The sequence below is a fragment of the Siphateles boraxobius genome, unplaced genomic scaffold (genome assembly GCF_051911475.1).
Source record: "Siphateles boraxobius isolate OS27281-9 unplaced genomic scaffold, OSU_SipBor_1 56, whole genome shotgun sequence".
In the NCBI taxonomy this organism is placed as follows: domain Eukaryota; kingdom Metazoa; phylum Chordata; class Actinopteri; order Cypriniformes; family Leuciscidae; genus Siphateles; species Siphateles boraxobius.
Window position 1 is genome coordinate 3,294,287 of NW_027509182.1, and position 15,015 is coordinate 3,309,301.

Below are 15,015 nucleotides of genomic sequence, written 5' to 3' on the forward strand. Positions count from 1 at the left end.
ACTCAAATTCGCAGTGCTTTCAGATGGAGCAGCATTTACGAATCCCAGAGCTGTATGTCACTGACAAGCTGTGCATAAAAAAATAATCACAGCCTTTGTGATTTCATAATCGCAATAATCCAAATCGTGAAGCCCTAAGTTGTGGGTGTTTCCAAACCTTGAATGTGGCACACTTATCTTAGGAGTTTCTGATTAATCATCTGTCCACTAAATTGGACATCATGAATCACTAGCTATATTTCAGCTGCAATTCATACTATTATTGTGACTGTTGTTCATGAAAATACTTCTTCTGCTGTAACTTTTTTTGGCTGTAAAAAAAGTTTTTTGTGTTATTATGCAATTTGCAATTAGGCCTACATAAAAAGGTAATGTGACTACGTGATGTACTTTACTTGTAGTAATCACTTTATTCGTTACATCAGAAAAGTAATCTGATTACGTAATGCATGTTACTTGAAATGCTTTACTCGTTGCATCAAAAGAGTAATCAGATTACGTAATGCACGTTACCTGTAATGCGTTATTTTACTGGTCACATCAGAAAGTAATCTGATTATGTTATGCATTTCGTAAATCGACTGTCCGGAATGTCTTTCATACTGAAAGGCGCACCTGGATCTGCACTGAATGAATGACAGGGGCTGAATCCTAAATCGCCCCCTAAACCCTCAATAACTATTCCCTACGCTAGTCCACTAATACAGTTCAAGTCAAGTCAAGTCAAGTCACCTTCATTTATATAGTGCTTTTAACCATATAGATTGTTTCAAAGCAGCTTTTCAGTGATAATAGGAAATTAAAGTAACAGAGATTGTTACTAGAATAAAATTATTGTCTAGTTAAAGTTAGATTTGATTGATTCACTTCTGTCGTAACGATCATTAGTTATTAACTTAGGGACCGCTATCAGGACACCGTTCTAACAGAAAACCCTTAATGCGATCCGGCCGCTCATTTGCACAAAACAGTGCCTGGTGGCTCAAGAACGCAAACCATGAAACAGGTTCCAAGGCACAAGCCTTGAAAAATGTATAATACAGATTTTTGTATCGCTTTCGCGTAACCATGTGATCCGGAATTATCCTGACAATGTTTTATCTGTACAGAGGTAAAGGGAAGGGAAGGAGGCCTTCACAGTGGAAAGACTAGTTGACACTTCAGGACTGCGTTGTCGTTGTGTCCAGGCCCAGGTCCTTCATCAGATCCGGATACGGCCTGGATCCGTCGGACTGCGGTAAACCTCGGGATAAACAGAGAGACTAATATTAGCGTAGACGCCATCCTTCTTATAATGTAACAAGTACATCAGGATTTATGGGAAGTGTTCCCTGTTCCGGCTGACCTAATCTATGCAGCCTAACTTTTAATTATTGAAGTCTATAATGTGTTATGTGTATGCTAGGTTAAAGAGATGTGTTTTTAGTCTAGATTTGAACTGATAGAGTGTGTCTGCTTCCCGGACAATGTTAGGAAAACTGTTCCAAAGCTTTGGTGCTAAATAGGATAAGGATCTACCGCCAGCAGTCGATTTTGAAATTCTAGGTATTATCAACTGGCCGGAATTTTGAGATTGCAATAGACTTGACGGACTATAATGCATTAAGAGCTCGCTCAAGTTGACCTTCCACCCTCAATTTCAGAGTTGATTAATTTATCCTCTTCAAAAAAACTACTCTCCAAAATATACAGAATGATATTAAAATCAGACAACACATTAAGCCTACCAACTGCTAAATGGGAATCAGACCTATCCATTACTCCCGATGCTGCTTTCTGAAACGAAATCTGCAAAAATATCTTCTTCATGACAAAAAAGCCAACCTGCAGCTCATACAATATAAAGTACTTCATAGATGTCATCTAACGGGACAAAGATTATTTAAAATGTGATTTACTTCTGAAACCTGTTTCCATTGTACATAAAATACCCCAGATACCTATGTTCACGCCATTTGGCATTGCACCTCAATTAAAAGATTTTGGGAAAACGTTACTGACTCACTATCCAACCTTATGGGATGTCACATTACAGTGTCTCCTTCCCTCTGTATATTAGGTGGCATATCCATAATCAATTTAAACAATACAAATAGTAAATTACTCCTAGTGGCTCTAGCTATCGCCAATAATAAGGAACAGGTAACAACACTAGCTAATATCAAACCTAATTAAATACTTTTAAAAGATTGATTGTTGGGGGTAAAGGGGAGGGACGGATACATGTATGTATGTATGTATGTATGTATGTATGCATGTGTGCTGTACATGTATGTATATATGCGTGTATGCTGCGCACGTATATGCATATATGCTGTGCATGTATGTATATATGCGTGTATACTGTTTCTGGACCCAGGTTGGCCGAGGCATCCCAGTCCTTGTCCTATGCAGTTGGCATTAGTTCTACCAGAAAGACTCGGGAGATAGATTAAATAATAAGCGTATATTTATTGACAGCTCAGCAAGCTTAAATTTATAAAGTTCCTTGGCGTAGGCCCCGTCCTTAGCGAGCAAAGCGAGGGTAGCCGAATCTGCATGTCCTGCCTGAAGATGAAGGCAGGGGCGCAGCCGACCCCCCTGGAGGTAAGGAAGAGACCATCCTGGTGGTGGTGGGTAGGACGGAGGTAGCTGGTAACGACAGTATCTGCGAACTCCGACAAATGTAAGTACCATTTTTATATACTGTGAGTGTAAGCACCTGATTGCTTAGAAGAGAGGAAAGGCGTGACGCGCTGATTGAGTCTTCCTGACAGAACTTACGCTAAAGCTTTCATTTCTCGGCGAGTGTGGTGCCTGGGGCCTTGGGATTGTACCTTCACTCCGTCTGCCTATACTCTTTCGCCCTGGATTTCTTGCCTCTGGCTGGTTCAGCACTACATGTCTTACTTTTTTAATGCATTACATATTAGTTGAGATGTACACATTAATTGGTTGCTTAAACAAGTTAAAAAAAAATGAATTAAAAAAATCACATACTCAGGGTAAGAGAGGCATGGACGTGGTGACCTGGGCTTTGCATGAAGCAAATTTGTTAAATGTTTAATTGAGGTTCCAATACAATAGCATATAAACTGAGACAGTTTCGTATACTGAATTTAGCATTTAAGGTTATGATGGTGATGATATTTGCTGTGAAACAGTTTTCCAGCAAGAGAGTCCGGCAAATCCTGTTTTCTGTTTCTGTCAGATTACTGCTCGCTATCGAACCTTCTATTCCTGTTTCTCTCTATTATAAGCAGATTACTGAAACTTTAGTAGTCTCACTGTTTGAATAGTAATGCTGATTGGATTGGAATTGGTAACACTCCATGTATAGGGCAGGTTCCTAAACCGGTATACATCATTTACATGCTTTGTTCATCACAATGTTAAGCCCTGCCCCTAAATGTGTATAAATTGCAAGGGAACGTTTCCCTTAGTTAGACTTGGTGACTACCGTGATGCCACAGCAATAAAGAACTCTGCTTAAAAGATACCCCCAAGTCTCCTGGTCTTCGCTTCTGAGTTTTTCTACACGTAAGAAGAAGAAGGTTTACAACAGATGGTGCCGTGACCCAGATAGAATTAACTTCACCAGGATCTGGACCTCAACAAAGATCTCAACAAAGCTGACTGAGTTCCAGAACTGAATCTCAACAAAGATCTCAACAAAGCTGACTGAGTTCCACAACTGAATCTCAACAAAGAATTAACCTTTCTGACTGAGTTTTTGTTCATGACGGAAGTTTTCCGTACAACAAACGATTTGGTGAGTTTCACTCTATACAGAGAACCGCTGAAGACCAGTACAAATTTGTTAGTCCTCTGCGCCGCCAGAGAAGAGTTAACAGACTGCTGTAGAGTTTGGTTAACTGGTGTTATCCTCTAAAATTTTCTTTTAGAGATGAAAGTTGATCCTCTGTTGTCAGGCAGGGAAGATTAGCATTACGTGTTAATATTTGCTGATCCTCTGTACGCAGAGAAGGATTAGCATTATGTGCTAGTAATTAGTTTTTTTGGTGATCCTCTGTTTCAGGCAGGGAAGATTAGCGTTACGTTCTAGTTATTTGTTTTGTTTTTTTGTTTGTTTTTTTGTTCATCCTCTGTTCACAGAGAAGGTTAGCATTACGTGCTAATATTTTGTTTTATCCTCTGTTTCAGGCAGGGAAGATTAGCTTAAAGTGCTAGTAATATTGTGTTATCCTTTGCTCTGCCAAAGAACGTTAACAATACTTGATCTGTGTTAACAGTGTACCATCTGTTGATCAGAGAAGTTTTAGTGTTTTTTGATTGTGTGATAACAAAGAAACATTAACAAATGGTTAGAAGGAATGCTAGGCTGGTTCCCACAACTGAAAAAGGTGGTCTGGCTACCCCTTCATGGACAGACAGTGAGTTTAATCATTGTTAGGAGAGCACATGGACACCAAAGTGACTGAGTCAGTCAGATTGAATTTGACAAGGAAATTCGGTATTCACTCAGAAAAAGTATGGTCTATTGAAGAATGCAAAAAGGTGTTAGGTGCCTGTATCAGGAAGAGAAACATAAAAGGCATTATTTTCTGTCACATGGAATTTAGCTTATCCATTGCACAAGAACAAGCTAGGTGTATAGCTAAATTAAAAGTACAGAACAAACAATTGCACACTAAGGTGGGCCATAACAAGGCCTCAACCAAATGCGACTCAGAAGACCAACAGTCAGATGAAACTTATCCTGACTGTGTTCAAAGTGTTTTTTGAAACAGATGTAGACATCCAATCAGTAACTGATAAGCGTGCAATTCAGTCAATGTGTGTGGTGTTAGGAGGAGAACTCAGGGAATTGAGGGAACTGAAAGTGCTCCTCCCAACTCTTCTGTTGTTCAAATCCAAACTGTTGAAGGATGAAACTGTGAGTGAGTACATATAAAAGGTTTTGTCAGTCAGCGACTGCACACAGCGGGATAGCTGACACTTCAGAGAAGGTGCTAGGTGACAATGGTCCACTAGTTCGCACATGGTTTGATGGCCTCTTGTCAGAGCATAGAAAATAATTGCCTTTCTTAGAAGTCACATGGTCCACTAGAACCCTGCAGAGTAACCTAGACAGGTTAGCTACTTGGGAAAGAGATTCTGATGTCAAGGCAAGAGTAAAAATTGCAGCAGCATCCTTTAAGGTCAACACAGAGAACCAACAGAAACGTAAATGTCCTAAGAGAGAGGGCAGTTGTTATTACTGTGGTGTTTTACAGCAGCTTCTGTGACATAAAGCCCGCCTATTTGATTGGTCATCTCAAATATTCTGACATTGACGAACAGTGACAGAGCAATGAGGCTAAGATGAACACACAAACTCACACACCCCCTGTCCTCTTTTTCTGACGTGCACTCTGCTCGCGGGCCGCTGTGGATTGAAGATCAACGCGCTGAATCTGATTATAACAAGACTGAAGCAAACACGAATTTGTGTAACTTACACTTAATCACACATTGGAGGGGTGCGGAGGAACTCCACAGGGTTCGCCTGAGTGGGTAACTCGACTGGAGCAAAGAAGCGCACGTATCCGCTCCATGTGGAGGGGAGTGGCGCAATAAGCTGACACTAGAGTGGGAACTACGGTTTTACCGGCTGGATGAAGCAAGCACACAGAAAGTAACCGGCTCAACACGTAAGCTATAAAACCTAGCGAACGTATTAGGTGTCGCCCAGCCCGCAGCTCTACAGATGTCTGTCAGCGAGACGCCTTGTGCCAGCGCCCAAGAAGAAGCGACACCCCTAGTGGAGTGGGCTCTCAACCCGGGCGGGCAAGGCACGCCTTGGGCTTCGTAAGCCAAGGGGATGGCATCCACTATCCAGTGGGCCGTCCTGTGCTTGGAGACAGCCTTTCCCTTCTGCTGGCCTCCGTAACAGACAAATACCTGATCTGAGGTCCTGAGGCTTTGCGTTCTGTCCACGTACAGGCCTCTGGTCTCTGAAGTGCCGAAAGGACCAGAGACAAATCTCAAGAGGGTATAGAGAGTGGGCTAAATTAAATAATTTAGTGTCCTTGCTCCCCTCAGGAACCTGACGATCAGGTCGTGCTTTTCCAGCGACTTACCTTCAACTGCACCGTGCTGTGCGGCGATAGCGGCAACATACACTTTAAGGGTGGAGGGAGACAGCCTTCGCTCCACCCCATCTTGCAGGAAGGAAAACACAGCTCTGATCGAGCAAGTTCGGGGGTTCTCCTCGTGAGAAGAACACAAGTCAACGAACAGGTTCCACTTCAACGCATTGTGTCAACTACCGTGAGGGTAGGTCACCTAGAACCTCCGTGTCCCGTCCAGGGACCAGACATGGAGTTTTCAGAGGTCTGGACACGGGTGCCACGTCTCTGAGAGAGCAGGTCCTCTCTCAGAGGAATGGTCCAGGGAGGGGCTGTCGTGAGGAGCACCAGTTCCGGGAACCAGGTCCGGTTGGGCCAATATGGCGCAACTAACAAGACCTACTCCTCGTCCTCCCTGACCTTGCACAAGGTCTGTGCAAGAAGGCTCACTGGGGGAAATTCATACTTGCGTAGACCCGGGGGCCAGCTGTGTGCCAGAGCATCCATGCCGAGGGTCCCCTCGGACAGGGAACAGAACAACTTGCAGTGAGACGTGTCCGGGGTGGCAAACATATCTACCTGTGCGGTCCCGAAGCGCCTGAAAATCCGCTGGACCACCTGGGGATGGAGTCGCCATTCTCCCGGTAGCACCCACGGTTGAGCAGGCCCGGAATATAAATGGCACGAAGCGTCCTTAGATGCTTCTGACTCCAAAGGAGGAGATGGCGGGCGAGTTGTGACATGCTGCGGGTGCGTAGACCACCTTGACGGTTGATGTACGCAATGGTCGCAGTGCTGTCCGTACGGACCAGCACATGCTTCCCTAGTAGCGGCATTTTGAAGCGGCCCAGCGCAAGATGTACTGCTAACAACTCGAGGCAGTTGATGTGCCAATGCAGTTGAGGCCCCGTCCACAGACCTGAAGCTGCATGCCGTTCTACGTGGCACCCCAGCCGGTGGCAGAGGCATCCATGGTGACCACAGAGTGCCTGGACACTTGTTCTAGGGGAACACCTGCCCGCAGGAACGATGGGTCCGAGCACAAGCTGAGAGTTTGGCGAAAGTGCGTAGTCACTTGGACCCGGCACAAGCCGCTCTGCCACGCCCATCTCGGGACTCGATCGTGGAGCCAGTGTTGGATCGGCCTCATATGAAGCAATCCGAGCGGCGTGACCGCGGCTGCAGATGCCATATGCCCCAGGAGCCTATGAACACTGCGTGAAAAGAGCTGTAATCGGGCATGTAAAACTCCTGAGTACTCCTGTGTACTCCACAAATAAACGTGTGTGTACGGGAGTTTGCTGTCCCGTCACACAATCCTGAATACTCCTGGATATGTACCAAGTTTGGGGCACAGCAGGGAGCCACTAAGGGCCATCAGTTACCATGGTGAATAATCCCCCGGTCGGGGTCAATGCAAGGGAATATTAGCATTTCACACCTTTGGGACACAAGGCAGTGGCCTCCTTCAATTGGTCAGAGGTCTTACATAGGATTGGCTGCTCAATGCTTTGTCCCTCCTCTAAACCCCCACACTATTGGTCCAGTTTATGGCCTCATTTGGGTTTATTATTACTCATTATTAATATTTATTATCATTGGTGTTCATGGTTATAATGTCAAGACAATCAGATAGACAAAGTTGAGTTTGTTATTTTTATTATTTGTAAATGACACTGGGCACATGACATATATATACACACAGTCAACATTCTATAAATAAAAATACATTAGCACAGAATACACTTTAGTATTAGTCATAAAATATATAACCCCATATATAAGGCCTGTGTATAATATATAGAAAACAATATAATATACAAATACTTTAGAATATATAAATAGTACAATATATAAATAATACAATTTATAAATAGATAACAATATGGAATTGTATAGAATATATAAATGCAGTATATATATATATATAGAAAACTATATAGAATTATATATAATACAATCTATAAATAATACTTTATAATATAAATAATACTATATATAAAAAACAACAGAATATTCAAATTATACTATAGAATAATATTTAGATGCGTAATACTAAAATAATTCACAGGCCAGCTTCTGTGGTCTCCACCGCGACTCGATCTGCACCAACTCGTGCATGATGAGTTCCCAAGTACTTCTGGTCTGCTTCCAGTCTTTTTTGTAGCACCCCACACAGCGCAGACAAAACTGTACTACGGGTTGGAGGCCGAACAACCCACACCGACTTTCCATCCAAGATAGCATCCTCCTCTTCAGACATGTGGTCAACTGTTGTAGTCTTCCAGATAGCTGCCTTTTCCTCTTGTCTGGAGAACGCCAGTCCTGCTGCTCAGCAGCTGCAAAATAGGAGAGAAAAAAGTAATTAAATCACTGAAAATATCAAATTGGTTGGGATGGGAGCCTCTCCCAGGCTGAGTCTTTTACTGAGATTTATATTTATTTATAGTTACTCTTCTTTTTCTTTGTCTCATGCGTGCAATGATCCTGCTGTCCTCCATCTTGTCTTTGTTCTCATCTTGGGCCATCCTGTAACCCCTTCTAACAGTTTCAAAATACGTCTTGCAGGATGCTAGAGAGAGGAAGATAGTGAGGGGGGAGAATGTGTTTATTTATAACTAACTAATCTATACAGTTAAATAGTTGTAGTCTCTTGTGACTTACCTTTAACAACAGCAGGATCTACGTCCAGTACAGCCATGGAGACTCCATTATAAAGATAGGTTGTGACCTCGAGGCTGTGGGGGGAGGATAGACTGTGGAGCAGTAATTAAAGAAGTTTGATTAAAAATATAATTTAGAAGAAAGGACTGTTATGAAACAATAGTTTTAAAGATATACCTTGTCTGTGGGTCATATTTGTGTATGTTGTTTTCCCCATTGTGCAATCTCCGTACAGCTTCCTGTAAACATCCAACATAGTATGAGGGCTCAATTCAAATACATTAATAAATAAAGCACACAAAGTTAAGCGGACACCGCCAAATGTTTGTGACGGTCAGAAAATAACTTACCGCAACAGAATTATTCCCAGCTCTCTTTAATTTCTTTGAAGCAGGCTCCTATTTTGCCTCTTTGAGCTCATTGATGTCAGCCTCCATCTTATCCAACCTCTTGTCCATCGTCTCCAGCTTTTCAAATATCCTCTTCAAACTTGCATTTACCATATACACCAGTCTGTTTTCGTTCGGACTCGGAGTTTGAATAGCCACATTGTCCCGACGTAAAGGAGTAACATCTCTACTCTGCTCTCCGTAAACTCCAGCGATCTTTTGCAAGCCATCTTGAAGAGCAGAGGACACCCAGATACAAACTGCTTTTCAGGGTCTACAGTCTTTGTTGTAGATTGACACAATGTAAAGCACTTATCAGCCCTCCTTTCCTGAATACTAATGAGGGGGGCAGGGGAATAGGGGCAATCTTGAGCTGCCAGTCCCAAAACAAATTAGCATTTACAAAGCCAAGCCATCAACTAACAGCATGTGGTCAGACAAGTTCCTGTTTTCGGGCCTTTGCGGGCATTTACAGGTACGCATAACAAAGTTCCAAAGATCCCTGCCAAACAGCACAATTAGCGGGCGTATTCATTGTCTGAATTCTCCCGTATACACCCCTTTTGACGCAGTGGAAACAGTTTCAGTTGTGCCGCTGTTTTGCGTCTGAGTGTGCTCACGCAGTTCAACACTGACAGGACTTGGCCCTTTGTGAGGCGCGCTGTCATGTTGATCGAGTCCAACTCCATACCGAGAAAAGAGATCCTCTGCCCAGGGGTGAGTTTGCTCTTTTCCCAGTTGACTGAGCGTGACTGAGCATCATGTCCCTGTGTTCGCACAACTGCTCTCTCGACTGGGCGAGAATAAGCCAGTCGTCGAGGTAGTTGAGAATGTGAACACCACGCTCGCACATGGCGGCAATGGCCGCCACCGCGACTTTCGTGAAGACACGGGGCGGAAGGGCCAGCCTGAAGGGTAAGACTTTGTACTGATATGCCCGTCCCTCGAACGCAAAGCGAAGAAACGGTCTGTGTCGAGGGAGAATCGAGACATGAAAGTACGTGTCCTTCAGGTCGATCGCTGCAAACCAATCATGGGGACGGATGCATTTGAAAATGCGTTTCTGCGTAAGCATCTTGAACGGCAGCCTTTGAAGGGACCGGTTCAGGACACGCAGGTCCAATATTGGGTAACCCACCGCCTTTCTTGGGTACAATGAAGTACGGGCTGTAGAAGCCGGTCTTCATATCGGCTGGAGGGACCGGCTCGATCACTAATTTGCCAGTAGGACTGCGATCTCTGCCCTGCGCACAGGGGCACTGTCCGCCAGAACACGGGTGAACAGAATGCCCCTGAACACAGGGGGACTCCGGGCGAACTGAATCGCAAAGCCGAGTCTGAAAGTACGGATGAGCCAGCGAGACGGGCTGGGAAGCGCTAGCCAGGCTCCCAGAGAAACCAATCGTCCCACCGAGAAGGTCCGGGACGTGGTGGAGGGTTCCATGCAAGCCCGACCTTCTCGGCGGCCCGGGAAAGCATAGCCGCCCATTCTGGATCGGACTCGGGCAACGCTACACTCCCTGAAGGAGGTAACGCAGCCGAGTCTTCATCTCCAGAGAACTGAAGCTCCCCCTCCGATGCTGCGATCGACATCTGATCGTCAGGTAGGGCCCCAAAGGACACGGCTGGTCGTCCATGAGAAGGACCAGCGCATTCCTTTGGAAGCTCCAACGGCGGCAGCGCTTGAGAGGCGTGAGGGGAAGCCCTCGGCGGGGAAGCCCTCACGGTAATCCTCAGATCACCCTGACCATACGCAAAAGTAGGTTTATTCTGAGGTCCAGAACAAACACTAGATCTGGGCATTGGCGAGGGGACTGCACCTCCCTTGAGGTAAGCGAGTCTTGATCTTAACGCTGCCATAGTCATATTCCCGCAATGAGAACATGAGCTATTCACAAAAGCTGCCTCAGCGTGCTGAACGCCCAAACACGAGGGGCAACAATTGTGGCCGTCTGCTTGCGCCAGGGAACGACCACATCCAGAAACGCACAAGCGGAATGACATCCTGAAAATGACGCAGGGTCACGCTGTGTTGCTCTTTTAGTTGAAAAAAACTATAGAAAAGAAAAAATAACTCTCTTAGTGCTGAAGCACCCAGGTATAGCCGCAGTGTAATCGGGGTACACACTCAAAGAGGAACGCCCACCGAGACCGACACATACAAATACACAGACACACACAAACAATGCTGTGAAAACAGCAGTTGTGAGCTGTAATGCTCGTGGCCACCGCTCATCGCGCCTTCACACCAGTACTGGAACAGAGTATTTTCCTTTTGAAGCAGGCTTCAACGTTGCAGCAGTCTGCAGAAACTCAGAGTCAAAATGAAAGCTCGGCTCCGAAGTAAAAGACAATGAGTGTGTGCGCCCGCTTCCTGTTTATACTCGGGCTGCGGGGCGGGGCACGTGGCGCTTTTCACGCACTCCAATGGTCATTGGCTCGTTCTGTAGACACTCGAAGTTGATAGGGCTCCCTGAAGTGATCCCAATTACGTCGTCACGTCGAACGTGAGCGACTGAAAGGGAACTGCTCATTCTAAGGTAATACAAATATAACGGTTCATTAAGTAAGGTCTTTATACACCACTGAAAATTCTTTATTTGATCAGGGACAATGCACAAAAAAACATTAGTCTAAAAAAGAAGAGATGTTATGTGCCAGGTTATAGCAAAAAATGCTAATTTCCACCCGCTGTCCCTGAAAAGGTTGATGTTATACTTACAAAAATTTATAAAATATATACAGAATAATACAAGCATTACTTCACTCACATCATAAAAAAACACTCTCTACTTCAGGAAACTATCACTCACTCATTCACAGTTTACATCAATTATATCACAGTCATTCAGTAGTACAGGTTTGCTTTGATAATAACCACTGTTTGGTCAGGCGTGTAAATGTACTATAGTTTGTACTTAAAATAATGTTGTTTGGAAGAGTGTTCCAAATGCTCGCTGCTTTATAAGAGAACGATTGTTGACCATATGTTGTTCTACGTCTCAGAACGCTGCACTCTTTACAACTTTTTTGTTGTAATTTACGTTTATTTGAAAAAAACATTGAGACCGTTTTATCAACGTTTAAGGTCAAACAAGATGTCTGCAATCATTCTGCAACTTTTTGCATCTCTTTTGATAATTTGTTAGTAACCTCCAGCTCGTTTTCCCCAAAAGTGAAGATCACCGTTTCATCAGCGTAGATGATTACATCAACGTCCGAACACACTCTAGGTAGGTCATTTTTATAGACGCTAAAAAGCAAGTGTCCCAAAATAGACACGTAGCCTAAAAACAGATTGGATGTTATTCATTTGTACACACTGTTGTTGGTCGCTCAAATAAGATCTTATCCAGTTTTGAGTGTGCTCAGAGAGACTATATTGATTTAGAGTATCTGATGATTGACAGTATCAAAAGCTTTACGTAGATCAAGGAAAACTGCTCCCACCACCCTTCCCTGGTCCACATATCCCCTGATAAGGGGGTGAAGGGAAAAGGGGGTGCCCGCGGTTACGGAGATATAAATGTCTCATTCTAAGGTAATAAAAACATAACGGTTCATTAAGCAAGGTCTTTATACACCACTGAAAACATAGTTATGGATCTTATATTGTATTTCTGTCAATAGATCCTCAGAAATATTACACAATGCACTTTTAACAAAAAAAAAAACAAAAAAACTTGGGACTCAGGATGGGTTCTGGAGTTTGAGGTGTGTTCTGGGAGCATGAAGTCGAGATAATGGATCAGCGCTGCCATTCTTTTTACCATGAATATAAGAGATCTGGAAGTAGAAATTAGTAAAAAAAATAAAGCCCACCTGGCTTGACGGGGATTGAGATGTTTGGATTCTCCAAGATATTAAAAGTTTTAATGGTCAGTCAACACTGTGAAAGGATTTCATGGTCTTTCAAGCCAGTGTCTCCATTCTTTGAGTGCTAGTTTGCTGGCAAGGAGCTCTCAATTTCTGATATCATAGCTGATGTCCACTGGGGTTAATTACGGGAGAGAGGTTAAAGGACTGCTAATGTGGTTGAAGTGAGAATGTAGTGCCGATAGAAGTTTGCGAAGCCCAGGAAGAGTTGGAGTTCCTTGACAGTAGTGGGAATAGGCCAGTTGCGGATAGCTTCCACCTTCCTCTCGTCCATAGATGAGAGCCATTTGATTCAATTCTGGGAGTACACAAGGATGTCGTCATTATAGACTATTACAAATTGGTAGAGGTAATCCCTGAAAACTTTATGCATAAAGTCTTGGAAGACTGAAGCAGGGTGACCAGGCCATTCGTTATAACACAGTGCTCAAAGTGGCCTGTAGGGGTCACAAAAGCTGTTTTCCATTCATCTCAATATCAATATATGACAAATTAGAAATGTTAAAGTGTTACCAAATATACATTGCAGTGTTTATTTCAAAATAACAGGAAAACAGGCTAAACTTCACAAATCTACAAAGTATTAGCGATAGGATGTCCACATACTAGGGGTGGATTCCAAACTGTATTTTTGCTTCCTTTAAAGGCACTTTGAGAAGGGAAATTAAATTAAATGAAACTTTCCAAATGAAAGTGAACACATGAATCGGGTCATGGAGGCCTTTTCCTCAAGGCCATTAGTGAAGGGTACATGTAACTTCACTTCAAGGAAGTAATTTTATCGTTCATGGCAATGTGGCCTGGGGTGATGAATCCTTGCAATCAATTTTAAAGGCAAGGCAAGTTTGTTTATATAGCACATTTCATACACTATGGCAATTCAAAGTGCTTTACAGAAAGGAATTGAAATAAAAGCAAGGAAAATTAAAACAGTTCTAAAAGAAATTAAAAGAGATATATGATACAGTTATAAAATTAATTAAGAGTAAAAAAAATAATACATAGATAAACTTCTCATCTGGCAAAACACCGGTGTATCATATTTTTCACAGCTCCCAGTTTTACACTGAGATTTTCCCATGGGGATTACACTGTGTCTGTGGTGTTCTTTTGGCGCGCCTAAGAAATCTATTGGACGATTCAGATGGACCCGATTTTCCCCTAAAATAGGACAGGAGGAGCTCTAGGACTGACTCACGGGACTGACTCCTCAGGACTGACTCCTCAGGTTCACTGCCCCATCATTCCGCATCCCAAAAACCCATTTGTTCGGAAGCTCTAGGAATGGAATCAATCCGCACCCTACAAAACCACGAGATTAATTACACATCAAACTCACTACTCCACCACAAACCCAGGTCATCAGCATGGTTTCATCTCTCAAGTTCCCCTATTAAGTAATTTATGTTTGTCTCTAACCCAATTCTCAGTGCCATTTGAATTCAGTTTAGCAATCAGTCGATACAGTTATAAAAATAATTAAAAGAGTAATAAGATTATACATAAATAAACTTCTCATCTGGCAAAACACTGGTGTAACATATTTTGCACAGCTGCTTGTTTTACTGTGAGATTTTCCCACGTGGATTGTACTGTGTCTGTGATGTTCTTTTGACGCGCCCAAAAAATCTATCAGACATCTCCAATAGACCCGATTTTTCCCTAAAATCGGACTGGAGGAGCTCTAGGACTGACTCACAGGGTAACCTCGGGTTCACTGCCTCATCAGTCTGCACCCCAAAAAACATTTGTTCGTAAGCTCTAGGAATGGAATCAATCCAGTCCGCACCCCACAGAACCTCGAGTTTAATCATTTCAAACTCACTACTACTCCAACACAGACCCAGGCCATCAGCATAGTTTCATCACTCTTATCCAATTCTCAGTGCCATTTAAGTTCAGTTTAGAATAAAATGGATGCAAAATAAAATTCAGTGTAATCAGTTGGACGTACAGTGGCACAGTACTCATTCAGTAAATGCACAGTTAAACTGATGTGTTTTGAGTCTGGATTTGAATGTGACTGATGTAGGAGC

The 15,015-nt window shown here is 43.3% G+C and overlaps 1 long non-coding RNA gene across 1 annotated transcript; it reads right to left on the minus strand.

The window, feature by feature from the left end:
• Positions 1-8,356: 8,356 nt before the first annotated feature.
• On the minus strand, positions 8,357-8,749 carry LOC143714834 (uncharacterized). The gene is made up of 3 exons (XR_013195621.1): positions 8,715-8,749; positions 8,504-8,622; positions 8,357-8,389 (listed from the first exon to the last, which is right to left on the minus strand). It is a non-coding gene; the product is annotated as an uncharacterized LOC143714834 (long non-coding RNA).
• Between the last annotated feature and the right edge of the window lie 6,266 nt (positions 8,750-15,015).